This window comes from Rhinolophus sinicus, chromosome 16 (genome assembly GCF_057876585.1).
Source record: "Rhinolophus sinicus isolate RSI-liver-muscle chromosome 16, RSI-T2T, whole genome shotgun sequence".
NCBI lineage: Eukaryota > Metazoa > Chordata > Mammalia > Chiroptera > Rhinolophidae > Rhinolophus > Rhinolophus sinicus.
Genome location: NC_142516.1, coordinates 56,790,406 through 56,814,288, shown reverse-complemented (window position 1 = coordinate 56,814,288; position 23,883 = coordinate 56,790,406). Strand labels below are relative to the sequence as shown.

Sequence of the window (23,883 nt, the reverse complement as noted above, 5' to 3'; positions counted from 1 at the left end):
CCTTTTGTTACCTCAAAGCATTTGTATTGCTTTTTAATTATTTTATTTCTTATTCATCAAGTACACTCTCAATCCTGATTGGTTAACTTGCAGGAACTTCTGAAGTCTTAAAAGCTTTCCTTGACTCTTCACACTCTTTCACAATAATGGTCACACATCCCCTTAGTAGCTTTCACTTTTTTTCTTAAAACAAGTTAACGGGTAAATGTTTAATTTCTGTAAAAAGTAAGCTTTATAAGAAAAAAAAATTATATATATATATATATATATATATATATATATATATATATATATATATAATACACCACTATATGCTTGTGCTTAGCAACATGCTAGGCACATAGTAGGAACTAGACACATATTTGAAAATTGACTGACTGAATGAATAAGTGAATGTCTACTGTTGCATTTCTAGTTTATTATTTTATATACTTAGCCAGTAAACTTGTATTTCTAAATGTTTTGAATGACTGACTCATTGTACTTAGCTAATACATGGTTTTTAGAAGTCATTTCAAATACAACTAAAAACAGTAGTGATATTTTAAATGACTGTTGAAATTTAACAACTACCGGTTATTGGATTGCACTTGTTGCTCAACATAGTCAAACAAATATGTTTAGTAACCTGTTGCCAAAATTGACCACTTTATTAATATCTGTATTATAAGATATTGTGAAAAATGTCGTTTAAAAACTTTCTCCAAATTTTGTATATATCGTATAAAATATGTAATAAAGAAGAGAGGGTAACTCACTCTGTGTCACCACCTATTATGCAATATATTCTCATTTTTACACAGCCCCAATCTCTCTTGAAAATAAGGATGATATGAATCCTAGTTTAAGAATAGTTTATAGTTCACATAAATTTTCTCATTAGATGTTTAAAAAATATGCTTTAATGTCATAAACTATGACATTAGGTGAAAGGTAAAAACTTGGTTGGAAGCTGGTAAAATATTTATTATTGTCATATACTGGATATTGTTGTACTTAAACTGGGAATTGCAGTTGCATGATATTATGGGATGAATGACACAAAGGATAGTTCTAGTAATGGATGTGTGAAATGTGCTTCTTACTTAATTTATGAAATCCCTAAGGGCACAATTCTGATAATTGAAACTGTCAAGAGAACCCCATCTATAATGGAGAAGCATGAATTCCCATGATACTCAACCAAGAAATATTCTCTTGGGAAAAATAAGCAGTAGACAGTGTGTGGTACACATGGATTTGTCCCAGCTTTGTATTTTACTAATTGTGTGTCTTTCTGTAATGTTTATGCCAGCATTTTTACATTAATTATCTCATCAGAAAAGTGAAACATTTTCATATTACATCTTAAGATTGTTGGCAGACTATTTTTATCATTCTTCTCTTTTTAAAAAAATATAATATTCAAATTTTAAAAGCAATAAATTCATTTATTATTCCTAGTGAAGCAATACAATAAACAACTTATAATTTTTTTCACCCAATATCTTTGATTCCATCCAACTGTGGTAATTTTCATGTCTTTGTGCATATTCTCACATCTTTTCCTCCTTGCTCATGCAAATACTTATAATATATATATATATACTGTTGACCTTATGCTGTAGTTTTCCCAAGAAAATTTCAGGTGGAGCTTGTTTTTTTAATGTAATTATTAATAATTCTCCTTTTGTTCTCAAAAGTATCCAGATTTGGTTAGCAAATTATGTAGTCATCCTTTTTCAAGGAGTTTTCTTACTTATTTTTAATTTACATGTAGCTATTAGCATAATGATGGACATTTGGTAAGTTATCAACAATGGCAGGTGTTGTTAGAATGCTTATTTCCTAGGCACCCATCAAATATTTAATAATGCAATTATAGGGAGAGTGGCGTAGTGATATCAAGGCAAACAGCTGAATGGATGAAATGTTTGCTATTAAAACATTTTGATACTTTCTAATGGGTACACTTTATATTGTTTATTCAAAAAGGAAAAAATAAACTCTAGCATGTTTCATTTAGACTTAGAGTGAATACTCCAGGCTTTTGTTTTATAATTTTAAAGTGGGAGTAGAGAGGAACCCATGTAATATTGAAGATACCAGCTTTCAGAAAAGTTAAGTGATTGATTTAAGGTCGCACAGATATTTTGTGTCATGGTCTGGCTCAGCTCTCTCACTGAAAATGCATATACGTGAGAAGGATGATGTTTCTGGGTCTTCATCGGCCTCACTATGTCTTCCATTTTCAATTTTCAGAGTCTGTTGGCTATAATCTTGCTCCTTCTATGTACCTGTGCTTATATCTCATCCTTGGCACCCAGCCTCCTGGACATAAATAAAGCTGGATTGTTGGGTATATTTTGGAAGTGTGCCAGAATTGAATGTATGAGTCCTTAAGTTGCAGTGTGCTGCATAGTGATGGCCTTCAGTATCCTCTTCATACAGTAGCTTGGAATTATGCCTGAATTTTATTGCCATCAGATTTCAATATGAAAAGGGGTCTTATCTGCAGAAAATAATGGAAAAAATTGTTAACCCTTTTATTTCTTAACATTAAATATGATAAATTTCCAGCTGTCGTTCTCTATTTTTGTTACTGGACCAATGTTCTATATAAATAATTAGGGTGTAACTATTTAATACTCAGAGAGTTTGTAGCAATCAACCTCAGTCCTGCCACTACAATACTACATTCTGCAAATGTCATTCTCTTGTGTCAGATATCAGATTTTAGTGGGGGTATCTCTAAGGCACATAGTAGAATACAAAATTGGTAAATTATTCAAGTTTCTTTCACTGTGATTTGGAAATGATATATCTTTATGGAATGTGGCCTTACATTGTACTAGCTTTTTTATTGAACAAAAGGTTCAACTTGTGCTGGTAAGGATTGCATTCAAATTTAATAACACTTGCTTTTCCTCTGGCCACACCATTTTGAGCATTATCCAGAGTACATCTACCCTTAGCAAACTCTGTTGTTTATTACAGGTTTTTAAACTATTTAAAACAAGCCTATGGAGTTCTTATGAAGGATGAGACTTAAGAGTAGTATTGGGAAAATGTTCATATTTAATGTAAAAGAGTTTAGAATAGCTGACTGGTGTAGTAGCCTCTGCAATCTGTCTGGTTAAGTATGGATAAATGTCTTAAGCATAAATTTGACTCACTGTCATTCTCTAAATAAAACTACATTCTTAGAATGAAAACAGCAAAATAGAACAATTACAGAATGATGTGCCTGTATGTGTTTACATTTCTTTTAGTGTCAGGTCTCCATTTATTTTAATTACCCAACAATGCAAACTGTATTTTTGTTGATTTTTTAATATGGCACTTTAAATTTTTTTGTTTGTTTGTTTTTTGTTTGTTTTTTTTGGTTTGTTTTTTTTCTGTTAACTTAAAATGGAACCTCTTGTGTAACTTAGTAGTTGATGATAAGCAGTTTTTTGTTGTTATTTATTTCCAGGACCTACTTTTTAAAAATGTATTTATTTATTAAATTTATTGAGGATGACAATGGTTAGTAAAGTTATATAGGTTTCAAGTGTACAATTCTATAATACATCATCTATATATTGCATTGTCTGTTCAACACCCAGAGACAGTTCTCCTTCCATCACCATATATTTGACCCAATTTACCCTCTTCTACCACACTCTCTACACTCTCTCCCGCCTTACCCTCTGGTAACCACTAAACTGTTTTCTGTGTCTAAGAATTTTTGTTTCTTTGTTCGTTTGTCTTGTTCCTTTGTTGCTTTCAGTTTTATATCCCACATATGAGTGAAGTCATAGGTTCTCTGTTTTTTCTGTCTGACTTATTTCCCTTAGCATGATAATCCACCCAAAAATATGAAAAGATTCCTCTGTAAAGATATGTGTACTCCTATTTCATTGTAGCATTATTCATGGTGGCCGATATATGGAAACAACCAAAATGTCCTTTGATAGATGACTGGATAAGCTGTTTTTAAATCTACTTATATGTATACCATGGCATAAGTGTCTTTGAGATTTAACAATAAAGAAGGACCATCAGAAAAAAACAAACCCATACACACAATGTTAGCAACATAGGTATTCAACTTATTAGGGCATTTTAAGACAGAATGAGATGAGTTTAATTTGTCTTATCTGGCATATATATATACATATATATATATATATATATATATATATATATATATATATATATATATATATATATCACTGATGCTTATTATTTATTTATTTTCTTTTTATTATTTTCTTTTTCTGTCATAGGAGATAGGTGTTTTCAACTGAGCAGGAAAACCTAGAAACATGAGGGAGAAGTGTCCACCAGCCTAGCCAGGCAGACAACACAATCTTCCTCTTCACTTAGCAGCTTTTCAACTTGATTCAGATATCCAGCAGGCCAGTTTTTAGTATGTGGTTAAAGGGCTATTAATTTTCTTAATCAACCTCAGTTCTCACCTCCCCAATCATCACTGAATAATTTTAAAAAAGTTGAAGACAGGGAACTTTTGCTAAACAAATTGATGGAGTGATTTAATAACATAATTATTTTTTCCACCTGCTGTATTTTAAGTTTCCTTAGCCAGTTTGGACTCCAACTACCACATTTTATATGTAATAAAAATAATCAAAAAAGGTGAAAGGCTATTCCAAGGGCAAATGTTCTTCATTAAAATGAATAAGACCAATTTCTTTGTAAAAATCAAAAGGAGAGCTATAACCAGGGGCTTATAGGTGAAGAGCTCATTTTATTTTGAAATTGACATGTTTGTTCTGTAATTCTGCAGGTTTTCTGTCACTGTAGTTAAGTAGATGAGCCATGCTACTGAAGAATAAATAGCAAATATATTTGAAGTTCATATAAGAGGAAAATGAAGCATGCAATCCTTGATGATCTAGAATTTTTAAAAAAAGCAAAAAAAAAACAAAAAACAGTGAGACCAAGTATCAATATTGGAGAGACAGAGAATAAGGAGAAAAATAAAGATCCTCATGAGGCATTTTTCAACAGGTTCGAAAGTTCAATTAAGATATTCCTCTCCATATATAGATGCTCTTTGGAACCATATTCTAATTTTTGAAGGATCTATTTTTCATCTTTTTTGGGGGGGGGCGTCAAAATGAGCTAAACTCTCATGAAAACGTGGTGTTATTTGACTGGTTAATTGAATTGTTCAGTAACACTTAAAAAGGCTCATCAATTAAATACACACATATACTTATTAAACAAATATGTATATATTTATCAATATGCTTTAGATTTTGACACTTACGTGCATTTTAGGCATTGTATAGATTCTAATGCTAGTCAAAAATAATGAGTGGAAGCAGAGGTTTTAAACCCATTTTTATATTTTCTCGTTGGTTAAAGTTTTCCAAATACACCTAAGGATATTTTGTTTGTTTGTTTGTTTGTTTGTTTGTTTGTTTGTTTTGGGAGTGATAATTAAGTAAGCAATAGCAACATTTGTTAATATTTATTCAATATTTAATATAGGTCTGGCATGTGTTGAGCATATAATATACAGTCTCATTCAATCCTCTAATCACTATATAGAAGGCGATTACTTCTTTAAAATTAAATGGATTAAAATTGATTACTTTCATTTTATAACCTAGGAAATTGAAATTGGTTCAAAAGTAATATGGATTAACTGCTGGAGGTTGGTTAAGATAATCTGTCTGGCCCCCATTTTGTAATTATGTAACATAATAAGTTCTATAGAATATAAAATATTCCATAAAATAGAATTCTACAGAAGAATTACATTCTACAGAAGAGCCAACTTGCACATATGTTGAAGTCAGCCATCTATACTGTTACCACATCCTGTATTCTTTCCAATACTACAAAGGAGCTTAATAAATGTCGTGTTACTTTTATCTACATATCGAAACATGCCAATGTCAATAAATGGTCAGAAGAATCACAATGATTTAATGATTGCTTTATAGTACCTCTCTTTTCAAAATGTTACATGTTTATTTATCCTTATAAATACACACACACGTATTTATATACATATAGATATAGATAGATACATATATGTATATATATACATATACATATGTGTGTGTATGTGTATATATATATATATATATATATATATATATATATATGCGCGCACATACGAGGTCTGACAGTTAAGTTTGCAAATTCAGTTTTGAAAAAGTGATACATACCTCATTGCTGAATATCACTATGGTCACCTACCAAGCACTCCCCTTGGGAAGCTGTGCACTGACACCAGTGCCTAGTCCACCCTTCAGAGCAATTTTGGTACTCTTTTTCTGGTATGGCCACCAGAGCTGTCATCATATTACCCTTGATGTCCTGAATGTGATCAAAATGTCTTTCTTTTAATATTTCCTTTATCTTTGGGTAAAGAAAGAAGTCATTGGGGACAAGATCAGGTGAGTAGGGATGGTGTTCCAATTCAGTGTTGTGTTTACTGGCTAAAAACTCCCTCACAGACAGTGCTGTCTGAGCTGGTGCATTGTCATGATGCAAGAGCCATGAATTCTTGGTGAAAAGTTCAGGTCATCTAAGTTTTTCACTCAGCCTATTCAGCACTTCCAAATAGTAAACTTGGTTAACTGTCTAGTTGATACAAATTCATAATGAATAACCCCTTTGGTATCAAAAAAGGTTAGCAACACCATTTTGACTCTTGATTTGGACTGACTGAATTGTTTTTTGTTGTGGAGGATTGGCTGACTTCCATTGTGCACTTTGATGCTTTATTTCAGGATCATATTGGTACACCCATGTTTCATCAGCAGTGATAACACAGCACAAAACACCATTTTACCTCTCCAAAAGGCCTTGGTAAACTCCGACTCTCCTTTGCTTTTGTTCATTGGTGAGCTCCCTCGAGAACATTTTTGCATACACCTTTCTCATGCCAAGATTTTCAGTTAAGATTTTCCTAACCATTTCTCTATCAATGTATACATGGTCTGCTATGTTTCTCACAGCCCACAATTTTGACACAAAATTCAACAATTATTTGCAATGCTTTTGTCAGCTACTTGTTACTGGTCGCCCTGACCTCTCTTCCTTAGTGATGTGTTCTCTCCCCTCAGAAAAAACATTTAATTCATTAGTTCACTGCTGTTTACTTCATAGCATTATCCCCATAAACTTGAACTAACATGGTTCTGATTTCACTTCTACTCTTGCCATGTTTAACAAGAAATGTAATGTTTGTTTGTTGCTATAATTCAAGCTCAGACATTCTTGCGGTGGTACACAGAAACACGCAACAATAATAATTAACGCCACTCAGCAAGGCACCACCATATGTCAACACGAACACAGCTGTGAGACACGGATATACCAAGGTTATGAAACCTTACTGAGCTGTTTATACAGTACTGCCGATGTAAGCACATGGTGACAAGTTCTCAAACTTAATTGTCAGATCGCCTATATTCCACATTGCTTGTTGGACAAGGGTTTGAATTTTTTATTGACTTTAGCAATTATAAATAGCGTTTCTTCAGTCATCATTTATAATATGTTTATAAAGTATGGTATTATAGAAAAATATATAATCATACATTTTTGTTATATATTTACATTTTCTGTAATAACAATCAAGGGAGAAGAATAAACAATGTCAAATTAGGTCAGTCAAATTTATGGCAAATATATGGAATGTAGTTTTGTATATATGAGTAAGAATAAATATTGCAGATTATGGTTCTGTGTAGATGTTCCTAAACAGGCAAACACATCTTAGAATGCTACTTCAAAGAATACAGTAGTAAAAATACTATTATTGGGAAAAACAGCCCTCAGTTTGAATGATAAGTCCAGCTATTACTTGGGCAAGTTAGTGGATCCTGCTAAGCTTTAGTTCCCTTATGAACAAAATGGAGATAATAATACTAGGAACTATTTTTCTGGTATATTGTGTTTCCTAGAGTAAGGCCTCATACAAGGTAAGTGAATTTTATTAAAGTGAAGAACTGGGTTTGTCTTTGGAGTAAGTGCCCTCTAATGGGTTGCCTATAATTTGTGTCTTCTAGCTGCATATATTCTTATACATAAGAACATGTGGATTTCCAAATATCTAGTGCTATTTGAAGCTTTTATTTACCATCTTATACAATGAGAAAGCCTTCCTACCTAGCTTTGCCTTCTTTTCTTTCTCTCTCAGAATTTTAACATTCAGTTTTTCAATGTCTAGAAAATTATTTTGCTACAACTTGATTACACTCTCCAGCATTATCTGGATCTCCATAAATGAATAGCTCAAGTAGAAGATATTTGATTTTCAGAACAACCTTAATTTGAGCGCAATCAGAAGGAACATTTTTTTTTTCCAAAGATGCAAGATGACTGTTCATCCTGTCAAGGTAGTGAGCCATTCTTTTGCAGCCTGAAATGTCAAAGTCTTCTATTATAGTTAAGAAGATTAATATAAAAGAAGGTCATATGCCAACATTCCAATTTATGAGAATATGTGATTTGTATTAATCTAAATCACTGAAATTGTGGTACCTTAAAATTTTTCTTGCTATATGGATATCATCATTTAGCATTAAATATTGATAGGATATTTTTTAAGACTGCTTAAAATGTAAGTTATGGTATATAAAGAAGTAATTTAATATTTTTGGAATTACATAAAGGAAAGATAATAGAGTGAAATATTCTTAGGTTTCACAGAGCAATTTAGGTTAACTTTAGTATCTAAATTATCAGAAAGTTTCCAAAATAAAACCCTTAAACAGAAAACTTGTTTTTTCAGGTATGTGAGTAAGTCACCTTGAAAGTGGCTCCTCTAGCCCCACCCAAGCCTTCAGATGATGCAGCCTGAACTGAGATCCTAAACGAAACCAAGTGAGAGATCTTAAGTCAGAACCGCCCAGTTAGCTGCATCTGGATTCCAGATCCTCAGAAACTGTGTGAGATAATAGCATCATAGCTTTAAGATGCTAAATTTGTTAATTTAATTTAATCTGCAGCAGTAGGTAACTAATATACCCTTCGAAACTGGGTTAGTCACTTTTATTGAAAACTTTTATTTCAATAATTATAACGATTTAAAGTCGGCATGACTGTGTGTCACTTCCATGACTTTTTTGCCCGCTACCAAAATCTTGACAGATAAATAGTAAATTTTGATATTAGTCTTTTGGATTTAATACTTCTTACTATGTTCTCAGGAAGGAGACAGATGGCTAGCCTGGTGATGGTGATGAGTGTTTCACTGGAATTACAGTGAGCCTTTGCAGAAGTGTGTTGAAAATGATTTCAGGGTAAATGATGACTGAGGTCAGATAGCTATGTTGAAGCTGAAGGACAAAAATTATTGAACATTTGAGCTTATAAGCCACCTAAACAATTAATTGCTCAAAGTATATTATTCTAGCTAAATAATAATTATTTTTTGGTTTAAGAATAACGATATTGAGTCCTTGTATCATGTGCTGTCTTCCTTGATATTTGTGTGTACCATAAAAATCCAAGTCTATAAGGTTTTAAAATAGACATCGTTTCAATACAATTTTATGCATAAAGCCATCTGGATAATTTTCATCTTTTAAAATTTAGTTCAAAAACAGGAAAGAAAAAAAAATGCCAGCACGCCATTACTTCTTTTATAAGCTCTTTCAATATTATTTGGTATTTATTTTCAGAACTGTTAGCATCTAAATTTATTTATTTTTACCTCATAAATAAAATATATGCTATAATCACCATCAAAATGCACAGAGCCAATTAATTCCACTTTAGTGCTACCATAATAATGCTACACTTGCTTCTTATATATAGCAACAATATATTTTTTTTTCTTTATTACAGTTCAAAGTTGAATCAAAGCAGTGTTGCTAGTTTGTAAAACTGAAAAACACTGACTTTGTAATTCGAAAACCAGCACTGACCTTCATGACTTCTCTTGCACATATTAGCAAAACGACCTTGGACATATCACTTAAACTTTATAAGTCCTGGTTTTCTTCTCTATAAAAGAGAGATAATAACTTGCCCTTGTTAACTATCAGATTACTAAAAAGATATAATGGATATTAAATAAAGCGCTGTCAAAATTAAAGCAGTATTGTTACTGTTATTGTAGCTCCTTTTGTTTTCTTTTTACATGTCTTTAATAAAAAAAGTAGATGCATTTTAAAGTAGCTACTAATATGTCACTATAGATGATAATATATCTATTCATAAAAACAGGTGAAGTAATCATTTACAATGTTGACATTGATTCTGAATTGATATAATTGGGCATGTGAAAAGTTTAAAAGAACATTTAAGGTTACCTGACAAAACAGGCATTTGATTATTATATAATATAAGATGTTTTATTCATGTTAGTTGAGCAATGCTGAACAAGTTAAAAGTGACATTTAAACCAGAGTGGAGGAGTTAAGTGTGAATCAAATTTATATTTGCCAAATTAGGTACCTGGTATTCCTACAGATTTTATGGATAAAAATAATTTTAAAGTTTATTCACACTAGTCATATTTTTCTTCATGTAAGTCCTGTGTTTTAAAGGCTACTACTATAACAGTTTTTGTACTGTATTCACTTGGCATTAATAGTATATTGAGATGAAAGTTTTGAAAATTTGGAAAAACTCCATTGATGAGAAACTATCGTTACTAGGAAAGTAGTGGAAAAAGAAAGAGAGTCATTTAAAATTAAGTGACATTTACAAAGATAACCAGGAAGAACTGGAAGAATATTAGAGAAAAAGCAGAACCGTAATAGATCAAAATTAATGTAACACTTCTTTAAACTGATAATGTGGCTCAAACCTCTGAGTAGCTTACCTGACTATAAGTCTAAAGCTGTAAACAAAGAACAAATTTCAGATCAGGAATAATATTACCAAAAAATTTGTTTAAAAAATGCTTCTTGTTCGGAATATTACCTTATTTTGCTTAGCATAATAATTTCAAGATCCATTCATGTTGTTGCAAATGGCATTTTCACCTTTTCTTATTGACAAGTAGTCTTCCATTGGGCATATGTACCACATATTCTTTATCCAATCATGTATGAAAGGACACGTTGGTTCTTTCCATGTCTTGGCCACTGTAAAGAATGCTGCAGTGAACATTAGGGTGCATATATCTTTAGGATAGATGTTTTCATATTTTCCAAAGAGGATTTTATGAATTTGACCTCAAAGGCAAGGGAAGTAAAAGCAAAAATAAATGAATAGGACTATATATAGCTAAAAAGCTTCTGCACAGCAAAAGAAACCATCAATGAAACAGAGGCAACCAACTGAATGTGAAAGATATTTGAAAACAACATCTCCAAAAAGGGGCTACTATTCAAAATGTATGAACAACCCCAAAAAAAAACAAAACAAAGAACAATCCAGTTAAAATATGGGCAGAGAATCTGAACAGACAATTCTCCCAAGAAGACATACAAATGTTCTACAAATATATGAAAAAAAAAAAAAAAAAATCAACTTCACTATTAGGGAAATATAAATCAAAAACAATGAGATACCAACTCACACCTGTTAGAATGAATGCCATCAACAAGTCAAATAATAACAACTGTTGGAGAGGCTATGAAGAAAAAGGAACCATCATACACTGTTGGTGGGAATTGGTACATCTCCTATGGAAAAATAATATGGAGGTTCCTCAAAAAATTAAGAATGAAATTACCATATGATGCAGAAATACCTCTCCTGGGTATCTACCCCAAAATCAGATTTTTTCATCACATAAACTTTTCTCCCAGTGGATTTGCTTTAGGTTAGTGAAGTTGAAAGATTATAAAACACAGCAGAAAAACAAAAACAAAAATTTTCAAAGGAAATTTAGATGTCCAATTTAAATTGATTGATACGGGAGTCAATGTCTTTATGGCACAAAATGAATTGAACTTTAACGACTTTATAATCTTACCATGTTTCCCCGAAAATAAGACCTAACAAGAAAAGAAGCCCTAGCATGATTTTTTCAGGATGCTCACCATATAAAATAAGCCCTACCATATTTCCCTGAAAATAAGACAGGGTCTTATATTAATTTTTGCTCCAAAAGATGTGTTAGGGCTTATTTTATATTACGAGCATCCTGAAATATCATGCTACAGCTTATTTTCTGGTTGGATCTTATTTTTGGGGAAACACAGTAGTTTCTTTGAAAAAAAACAAACTAGTTAAAGAATACTGTGTTTGATTAAAAACTTTTTCTCCATGTATCAATTCAAAGTTTGACTTATGTACAGCTATCTTTGTTTAAAATAGTTTTTTTTTAATTGGTAATATGATGCTTCCTTTCTCATCCTCAATAAATGTTTATTGATATATGATGATTGTATTGATAGGGTAAATAGAAAAGGTGCTATTGGAAACAGTGAGTCCTCTTCCCTGGCTGTAATTGACTACAAAATTGAGTTTAATATGCATGCTACCAAGATTCCTTTTTTCATTCTTTAGGTAGAAATTTGTTACTACTAAAATGGGGAAGTAGTAAATGCAACACAACTGTATTGAAAATATATTTTCCTTCCGTTGTATAGATATTTTACAAGTCAGAAAGGCACATCTCTTTAATTAATGGGGTGGCATTTATTATAAGTCATAAATTACACATTTTAATCTTTACTTTGCCATTTATGATGTATACTATGGACAAATTACCTAAGCTCTTGTTTTTATCATCTGCAAATGAGACTAGTGAATACGTACCTCACTAGTCCTTGCAAAGATTTAGTGGAAGAAAGCTTACAAATCACTATTTTGCAAATTAAGAAGAGCTACAGAAATGTTGGTTGTAATCACCATTTTACTATTAGGTGGTTACATAAATAACTGGATATGACACATGCAAAGAAAAAATAAGCCAGACCAACATAGGTAGGATCCATGTGTTCTGATTCCTTGATGTAATTGTCATTGTGCCAGACTAACTCTATAGAGAGACAAAAGTAAGAACACAACTAGGGAGAACTGTTGTAAGCTACCTTAATACAAACAAAACCAGGAACCCAGTTTGCTGCTACTCAACCTAAAATACTCGTGAAGTAAGAGCACTTTCCAAAAGGCAACTATCAAACAGCTTCCATTCACATCCATTGTAGATGGGATATTTTTACAATGTTCAATAGTTAATTCAAGTTTCTGACTCTTCAAAATAGCACATGCATTTCCCTGGTCCCTTGAATCCTAGTTTCCAAAGTTCCGTCAGTGAAGGGAAACACGGGAAGTAGGATGAGCACATTCAACTCCTTTTTAGGTAGGAAGAGAAACTTCAAGGATTCCCTCTACTGGTAATGGCACATCTTGCTCTGCATTTGGAACAAATGAAAACTGGTTGCTGTGCATTGTTACAGTCTTACAAGTAATAGCATTCACAGTGTCAGGGGACTGTATTGTAGGAAGTATTTAGACTCACATGTACGAATTCTGACAAGATGGCATCCTATAGGACTTAGTGAACATTAAGCAGTAGGATCTTGACTCTTATCAGTCAGAGGGTATATTTTATTCCAAATTATCTGAATATCTTGCATCTAAAGAGGATTTGGATTTTATAAAGATACTGATAAAATTTGATGAGTCACTTCTTCCACCCTCAGGAATGAGAACTACAGTTTACTACACAGCCTGTATAAAGTTAATTATAATAGATATACAGTGGCTTCTTATATTACTATGTTTTCTTTTCTTATCAGAAAAATCATGTAGTAATATATAATTTAAGGGTTAAGGATATAGCCTTGCTTTTCGGTTGTTCACTATTGTGTCACTGGGTTCTCTTGCCCCATGTAATCTCCACTGTTTCTTGTTTCGGTACCATTACTAACTCAGATAACAATATTAACTGTCAAAGCCTGTAATAGTTTATTTCTATGGACATTTTGGCTGGATATGTCTGCCTAGTACTGCAGATTTCAGACTATACCTTAAGCTTTGTTAGTCTTTGTTTCTTTTAATAAATCGGACTTTCCTGGAGTGATCTTTTGATTCGTTATGGTAGTGTATGGGGCATTTAATGAAAGGTCTTTATTGGAATAATGTGATCCATTCAATTCAAATTTGTTGAATACCTATTATGTGCCAAGAGTAGCAGAGAAGGAAACAGACAAAATAATGCCCTCTTGGAGTTTATGTTCTAATGGGGAATAAACAATAAGCAAATGATAAGTAACAACATATGCAGGTGGTAATGTGGCAATCAAAAACAATAAAGCAAAGGAAAGGGATGTACCAATAGCTGGTGATTCAAACAGTGTGATCAGGGATGACCTCACTGCTAAGGGGATGCTTGTGCAAAGGCTTGAAGCACATGATAGAGAAAGACCAGTAGATATCTCAGGATAAGCGTCGGAGATAGAGGACTATAGCATGAGGAAAATCTCAGAGGTGGGAGCATGATTGATATTCCAGAGGATCTGCAAGGAGGTCAGTATTGCTAAGGTATAGTGTTCAAGGAGAAATGTAAAAGATATTAAATTAATGAAGCAACAGTAAAGGGTGCAGTGCAGATTTTGTAGAACTATATGACCTTTGCCTTTACTCTGAATGAGGTAAGTAGGCATTGACTGGTGTTGAGCAGAATGTTGGCATCATTCATTCATTCATCAAATCTTTATTGGAAGCCTTATGTCTATCTGACACTAACCTAGGAAATAGACATACATCAGTAATCCAAGAGATAAGAATTCAAAGCATACTAGCAATTATATTCTAGTGGTTGGGTTGAGTATTATTTGTTTATTACTATGCTGTAACAAATTACCACAAATTTTATGGATTTCACAAGATAGATTTATTATCTTATAGTTCCTAGTCTTACAGTTAATAGTATTGAAAGAGTGTGCAGGTAGATTATTGTAGGAAATACTGGGAAGTATGTGATTGGGTTAAAATCAAAGTTTTGGAAGGGCCTTGTTTCTTTCTGGAGTCTATAGGGTAAAATCTTTTTCTTTCCCTTTTCCAGTTTCTAGAGGCCACCTTCTTTCTTTTTCTCACAATCCCCTTCCTCCGTCTTCAAAACAGCAACGCTGGGTCTAGTCTTTTTCACACTACATCTCTATGGTTTTCTCTTTTGATCCACTTCCTCTATTTTTAAAGACCCTTGTAATAATATTGTGGACATAGAATAATCCAAAAGATATCAGAATTTTTAGGTCAGTTTACTAACAATCTTAACATCTTATCTGCAACCTTAATTTCCCTTTGTCATGTGACTTCATTAATATACTTATAAGTTTAGAGAATTAATACATAGACTTCTTTAGGAGAGACCATTATTCTGGTTGCCACAGGGAAGGAAGCAAGGTAGTACACATGGTAATGAAAACATGCTGCCTCCTCTGTTAGAACTAGATTATAAGGGGAAGGCTGATAACCAAAATCTTAGTGACTATGAGAATGTAGCTCATATTGATACGTCCACCAGCCAGACTAGTCAACCAAAAAGCAGTAGTACCTATTTTCTTCTTTTGAACTTGCAGTTAGGAACAGAGTTATCTTGTTTTAACCATAGCCTTTGCCCTGTTTTCCAGGGAAAGCTTTATCAAGGTAGTGTGAACATTTTAAATGTTAACATTTAAATTAGCATATTTTATTTGTTCTGCAATTGATCATGGAAAAAAATATTAGAATACTGTAAAAGAAAAACCATTTTTAATGGAAAATTATATTCACACAGCCTAATAAATTTACTTTCTATCATACTTGGAGTAAAATCTAAACATCTTGTTCTTGTCTCTGGCCCTTGAAATTCTCATTCCTGCCTATACCTTTCTCCTCAGCTTTCCATTTATTTGCTTAATGTCAGTGCTAGTCCTAACAACCTTCCTTCTGTTACTGAAACATGCTGAGATTGTTTCTGCCATCTGGAATACTCTTCCCCAATACCTGTTTTTATTTGGGTGCCTGCCTGACACTTAGGCCTCCACTTGAATTAATCTCTCACTAAATCATTCACTAACCTCCAGAAGGCTTTTCAGACTGTTGAATGTACAGCTTCCCCACCCACCACCAGTTTTCTTTTTCAAATGACCTTTACTTTCTTATTATTTTCCTTCTAAGCACTTATCAATGACATTTTTTTATCTGTATGTATGTATTTCTAAGTGGTCTTTCTCCCTATCCTTAAAGGTAAGTTATATCTAAGCACTATTATCTCCTCAGCGCTTAGAACAATGACTGCCACACATTGTATGCACAAAATAAATATGTTAATGGATGAATGAATGAGTGTTGAGAATTTTGGTTATATACAGAGAGTGCCAAAAAACTGTATACACCTCTTAAGAAAGGAAAACTGTATTAAAATTGTAATAATGAATATATATTGATAACAAAAATGAATATAAGTCACATTTGACTTCTGCAATTACAAGAGGTACTCAAAGTGGTTACCATCAGCATCCAGACACTTCTAATTATGGTGAACTACTGCTTGAGCAACGTTGACCAGAGTGTCCACTTTTATACATTTTTTGGCACCCCCAGTATATGGTATATATGAGATATATATATATATATATATATATATATATATATATATATATATATATATATATATAATATATGTACATATATATATGTGTGTGCATATATATATATATATATATATATATATATATAAATATATATCTTTGAAGAGTGCATATAAGAGTAACTCTTTTAAAATTTCTAGTTGTCTTATTTTCTTTTGTCCCAACAGGAGGAATTATGAAATAAGTAAGCTATTTCCTATAACCACAGACAGGGAAAAGGACATCAGGGAGAAAACGGAATCAGGTAAATAAAAGTCAAATTAGGAAATTAGCTTCAAGCCCTTGTTAAAGCATGCATTTCCCTATTATTGTAAAATACACCCCTAACTAAGATCTAGTTGGATGGAGGGAGGGGCAAACTAAATATTTGTGGAACAAATTATTTTTCCTTACCTGATATTGTTAACCATCAGTGGTAAACTATATTTCTTTGATATTATCTAGTTTTATAAATGTGGAGTTGTGACAGCTGAGAAATAAACACAGCTGTTTTTAGTGGCTTTCTTAATGTTTAAATTATTTTAAAATAAAATGTTTGAAATATGATTTTTGTGGAAGGATCATCACTGACATTTGCATAGTATTTTATAAAAAGAATGTTTATTTGCACATTGCTGTTTATTCTTCACAAAATCCCTGAGAGAGAGGCATAAGAATCCACTGTCTTCATTTAACAGTAAAGTGACTGGGTCACTGTCACTGAGCTGCAAGGGACCTAGGCAGAACTAGATCTAACTAGTAAGGTACTGAATACACAAGCTTTACATACATGTGCTTTGTGAACTGTGGATACTAGACAATTATTAGTTTTTGTTCTATTGACATGTAACTACAACCCTTATTTCAGCATTTTTATATTGTATGCCATTTTGATAAGTAAAATTTTTAAGATAAGGTATTAATTAGCTATTCTGCCTTATTTCACAAAATCCCTTTCCAAAATTACCCAATAACAATTTTAAATGTAAGGTGACAGTATCATTATGCTTTGTTAAGCATTCACAACAAATATTTCCCACCTGTGAATAGCCAAGTAATTTTTTGCTTTGTTTTGTTTTTTATAAACAAAGGAAAATGAAAGGCTTTATTAAGCAATAATTTTGTGTCAGAGATATCATGATGCTTCACACGTGTAAGTTTCAAAGCCCAAAATCTAAGTGATTAAAATATTATCTGTATATTTCTCTTGATAACAGCACAAACAGCACACTGGAATTTGGAAAGCCCCTTACAATGTTTCACAATATGCTCATATTCAGTTCTTTGGAATATAACCTGGGGTTTTGTCAAATGTATCCTACATAAGACTGATGGGAAGATGTGAATTTTGCATTTTACTTGCTCTTGCATATTTCCAATCCTCCTATCTTCAATAGCATATAGAAGAGCTGTTTCAATATTTTGGAAACATGCTAATTAAAAGAAGGATCAAGCTAAGATATAGAAGCATGTAAATTAGTCTTAATTCCTAATTTTTTTGTTTTGTTTTGTTTTTATAATTCTTTAAGGATAATCAAAATAAGAGGCAAATAAATAGAATCTACTGGTTTTGATAGCTCGTGCTATAAACAAGGTTAGAAAAAATAGAAGTAGCAAAACAGCAACAGTTAATTTAAAATACTTTAAGTCAATTTTGTTTTTTATATTTTTAAAATATAATATTTATTATTTCTCCTGGTAAGTAAAAATATCATGCCCAGAAAACATAATCTCTTTTTTTTTAATTAAAGTTTATTGGGGTGACAATTGTTAGTAAATTTACATAGATTTCAGTTGTACAATTCTGTAACACATCATCTAGATCTCACATCATCTGTTCACCACCCAGAGTCGGTTCTCCTTCCATCAGCATATATTTGACCCCATTTACACTCTTCTAGAACCCCCCTCCATCCTTATATTCTGGTAACTCCTAAACTATTGTCTATGACTTCATTTGTTTGTCTTGTTCTTTTGTTGTTTTCAGTTTTATATACCACACGTCACTGAAATTATATGGTTCTCTATTTTTTCTGTCTGACTTATTTTGCTTAGCATAATAATCTCAAGATCCATCCATGTTGTCGCAAATGGTACTATTTCATCTTTTTCTTATGGCCGAATAGTATTCCATTGTGTATATATACCACAACTCCTATGTCCATTCATCTATCCAAGGACACTTGGCCACCGTTAATAAAGCTGCAATGAACATTGGAGCACATGTGTCTTTATGGATAAATGTTTTCAGATTTTTGGGGTGGATACCCAGGAGAGTGATTGCAGGGTCATATAGTAATTCTAGTCTTAATTTTTTGAGGAACCTCCACACTGCCTTCCATAGCGGCTGCACCAGTCTGCATTCCCACCAACAGTGTACGAGGGTTCCTTTCTTGCCACAGCAGAGCAGAAAAAACGAAATAGAGAACAAAAAGACAATAGAAAAAATTAATGTGACAAAGAGCTGGTTCTTCAAAAGATTAATAAAATTGACAAACCCTTGGCTAGACTCACTAAGATAAAAAGAGAGAAAACACAAATAAACAATATCAGAAATGAAAGAGGGGAAGTTATCACGGATGCCACAGAACTACAAAGGATCATCCAAGAATACCATGAAGGACTATATGTCACTAAATTCAATAACCTATTAGAAATGGACAAGTTCTTAGAAATATATAGTCTTCCTAGGCTGAATCACAAAGAATTGTAAAATCTAAATAGACCAACCACCAGTAAGGAAATTGAATCAGTCATCCAAAACTTTTCCAAAAGCAAAAGTCCAGGGCCAGATGGCTTCACTAGTGAATTCTACCAAACTTTCAAAAAGGATCTAACACCTGTCCTACTCTAACTCTTCCAAAAAAATTGAAGAATTGACAATACTCCCTAACTCATTTCATGAGGCCAACAACCTTGAACCAAAACCTAGTAAGGATAACACAAAAAAGAAAATTACAGACCAATATCTCTAATGAATACAGATGCAAAAATCCTAAACAAAATTCTAGCGAATCGAATACAACAATGTGTTAAAAATATTATACATCATGACCAAGTGGGGTTCATCCCAGGGAGACGAATGGGTCAACATACACAAGTCAATCAATGTGATAAACAACATAAACAAAAGAAAGGACAGAAATCATATGATTATATCAATAGATGCAGAAAAAGCATTTGAGAAAATACAACGTCCATTTATGATTACAACACTTAATAAAATAGGTATAAAAGGAAAATACCTTAACATAATAAAGGCCATATATGACAAACCCTCAGCTAATATCATAATTAATGGTGACAAACTGAAGCCCTTTGCTCTACCTTCAGGAATACGACAGGGATGTCCCCTATCACCTCTGCTTTTCAACATAGTATTGGAAGTCCTAGCCATAGAAATCAGGCAAGAGAAAGAAACAGTCTCTTTATTTGATGAATGTATTTATCCTTATTTATTTATTTATTTATTTATTTATTTATTTATTTATTTATTTTGCTGTATGGTTCATATAGCATTTGGATATAATATTTTTTGGTCCACATACACAAACACAATTAAGATATATCAAATGTGTTGTAGTTCAACAGTTTGTGAAAACAGCCAAAGAAATGAATTTATAAATAAGTTAAGCAATAGAAGAAAAATCTGTAAAATATCTAGGAATATATTTAACAAGAAACCAACAAAAGCTATATGCCAAAACCTAAAATTTTACAGAAGAGCACAAAGAATGCTGAGTAATTGGCAGGTCAGTAATGTTCCTGAATGGGAAGACCTACTATTTCAAATATATAAGCCTTTTGTACCTTTGATTAATTGATATAATCATGTAATTTTAATAATATGTCCAAATTATTTGTTAAGTGAATTCTCATGTTTAGCTGGGAAAATAAATATATAAGAATATGAGAATAGACAAAACAAACAAACAAATAAACAAACAAAAATGCAATTTAGAAAAGCAAAATGAAGGGAATACGCTATACCAGATAACCAAACTTTATTTCAAAGTTATACCAAATAACTTAGTAGATAGATATTTCTATTGGAATTGAGGCATTAAAGACAATAGGGAAAAGATGTCTTATGTCATAAATGATATTGTGGCAACTAACAAAGTATCTGAAAAATCATTTAAAATTAGGTCCTTATTTCACAACATTAAAAAATTTCAATTGAATTATGGGACCTAAAACATATTTTAAAAGCATAAAAGTACTGGAAGAAAACATAAACAAATTTTATTTTCCAATTCAGTGGTTGGAAAATCTTTTAAGGTATGAATGAAACTTAAAAACCACAGTGGTAAAGATACACTTGACAAAAACAAAAAGACAGAATAACTACAAAACCTCTGTATAGTAAAAGATACTCATAAGTGAATTTGCCAAGTGCATTAGTTCAGACCCATCAAAGCAAAACCCAACTGAGAAGTCGGGGTGAGGGCTTCACATCAGAATGTAGGAGACAATGTGGGAAGAACGAGAACGGTGGAATGGGTAGGAAGAATATGGACTTTCAACTGCACAGTTACAAGATAATTTCTGCCAGTCTGATAGAGAGTCCTCAAAACCAAGTCACACATACAGAATCATCAATTCCAACTAGAAAGAGCCTGCCTTAGTATCCCCACCTGCTCAGTCAGTCGCTAGGAGTAGCTCTTAGTAAGCATCCTATGTTAGTGAACCAACCTGGCAATTGATCCAGCGGGGCAAGCAATAGGGCCATGAGTCAATATTGTTAGCCACAGAGGGAGAGCTGAGTAGCACATTTTCATTTTCATTTATTAAGATAGGGAAAAAAAGACAAATATAAATCCTTAAGAATAATATAACCTAATAGAAATGGATAAGGATATGAGCAGACCTAGATATATAAAAAAAAGAAAAATTCATATCATAAAACATCTATGAAAATAAGTTGAACATTTTTTATCAAAGATAAGTAAAGTCAAGTCACAGTGAAATACAAACTTTCACCTATCAGATTGGCAAGCACATTGAAAGTTTTAAATTTGTCATTGTTATATATGGCAGTAAGCAATTTTGAAGGGCAACTGGGCCATAATTCTAAAAATTATGCTCTTTTTACTGAACAAGTTCACTTCCAGTTTTCTAGTGCAGCATTCTTTATAATGGTGAAAATATTTGAAATATCTTACATGCCAACCACTAAAAGAATGGTTAGGTAAAATATTGAAAAAGTTAGTTACTCAGTTTGCAAATCAATGAAATCAATAAATAGCTATAATTCCACTCACAGAAATTTTGGTGTGTGTGAATTTTGATATAACATTTAAAGTACTCAGAATACTGACCAGGATATAGTAGGTACTCAATATTTAATAGCAGTCATTAGCACAATAGATTAATATGCAATTAAAAAAGAATTAGACAAATAAGCATATACTATTGAAATGGAAACAATTCTTGGTTTTTAGTGACTGAAAAAATCAAGTGGCAGAAAAATATTAATATGATGTTTTAGTAAAAATAAAACTTGAAAAGAGTATGAGTGTATATGCATGTGTATAGAAAAGTATCTGAACAGAGAGCCTATAAACTTAACAGTGATTCACTATGCGGAATGAAAAGGGGTTAATGAGAAGGTGGGAGCTTTCACTGTTTACTCAGTAAAGTTTTGTATTTTGGCTAGTAGTTTTAAAAAAGCAGCACTAACTATTTTTTATTTAATTTATGAAATTAAAAAAAATGAATGAAATTAATAATATTCCAAATAATATGGGAATACATATAGTTAATAATTATGCACTTAAATAGCAAAACAAAACAAAAAACTGTGTTCTAAAGCTAAATATTTCACTTAAAATATGTTAAATATAATCCAAATATTATTTATCAAATGCTTATTTACCTTTGAAAAGAGAATACATATTTGGTTGTAATTTGTTTTGTATTTTCTCCAGCTAAGGCTTAATTTTTTTTTTAGAAATTCTACATCTCTAGGTCACTACAAATGGAAAATGAAAGTCTAATTAGGGATCAGTGATATAGTTGAAAGTTAAAAGATGCATGTGAATTCTGTAACCCAAATTCTTAAAAGTTTTTTAGTACTTCCTTTACCATATTTTGTTCCGTGTGCCTGCTTGTGCTGGGCTGAACAATTAAAAAAAAAAAAGAGAGAGAGAGTAAAAGAGATTACTGTAGAATCCAGCCACTCTCTTATTCTGTAAAATGCTTCTTCAAGCTCTTTGTTTCAACTGTTTTAATCCAAGCATAGTGCCAGCTACCATGATCAATTGGTTGCAGACATGATTTAAACTGAGACAATATTTTATTTGGATAATTGAGATATGGAAAATCTATGTCCTAAATTTTACCAACCAGAGCACTTTCCCACAAGTTTGCAATTGTGAAGAGATCTCTCCCCCAGTTGCTAAGATTTTAGTATGTGAATCAAACCTGAATCTGGCTATGTCCCAGTGTTTCACAACTTGCCCTGTTCTGCATGGGAAATAATGAAACCAACATGAAAAGGAAAAAGTACGGGTTGGAGGGGGTGGGGGTGGAGAGAGACAATATTTAATGACATCCAAGTTTTCTGTCTAATTGTTTCAATGGAAATTTCAACTATGAACAGTGGGGTAAGGGAGGAGAAAGTGTTGAGAATTAACACAGCTCTTACATTCTCAGAAAATAGACTGAGCGCTCTATGATGGCCTCATGTTCTTTTGGTCAATGTACATGCTATTAAAAAAAAAAATCTCTTAGGAGAGTTGATAACATTTTTCATTATATTCCCATAAAAGTAATCATTAATTTGCAAACTGAACTGTGTTTAGTCTTCATTTATCAACTGTGTTTAGTTTTCAATGTGTTACTAAAATGAAACTTTGCCCAGCAGTTGCTATGTCCCAGGAAACCTTAAAAAGGACAAAGACAAAATCTTACTGGTAAGAACTTTGTAAATTTCATTGATCGCATGGTTCCATGGCATACCAAGGGAACAAGTGATGTACAATATATTTTTCATCGTAATTTAACACAGACTTGCATACAGTATTAAAATAACCTCCTTTAATATACAACAAGAAACTGTCTTTAATGCCTATTGTTATTTTAATAGTTAGCTTGGGAGAGGAAACAGATGAAATAATTTATTAACTATAAGGCAACTCAAACAATTTGCTCCTTTCTACACCCTGGTGAATGAGGAATTCTAAAGTTTTCCCATGTGCCTACATGTCTTATTTTCTTAGATTTCAGTATTAAACCTCTGTAACCCTAATGCATAATTTCAATTTTTATGTACAGTTCTCATAGTTATAAAACTTTAATTGTAATTTGGAAAAAGGAAATTTAAGTCCTGTTAGAAATTGGAAACATTAACCGTGAAGTCATGTTTGCTGTTGTTGTTTTATGTGGTTTTTTTTTAAATAATTGA

General features: G+C 32.2%; 1 pseudogene; it reads left to right on the top strand.

Moving 5' to 3' along the window:
• The first annotated feature begins 2,217 nt into the window (after positions 1 to 2,217).
• Positions 2,218 to 2,433, top strand: LOC109434736 (protein kish-A-like; annotated as a pseudogene).
• Positions 2,434 to 23,883: the final 21,450 nt, after the last annotated feature.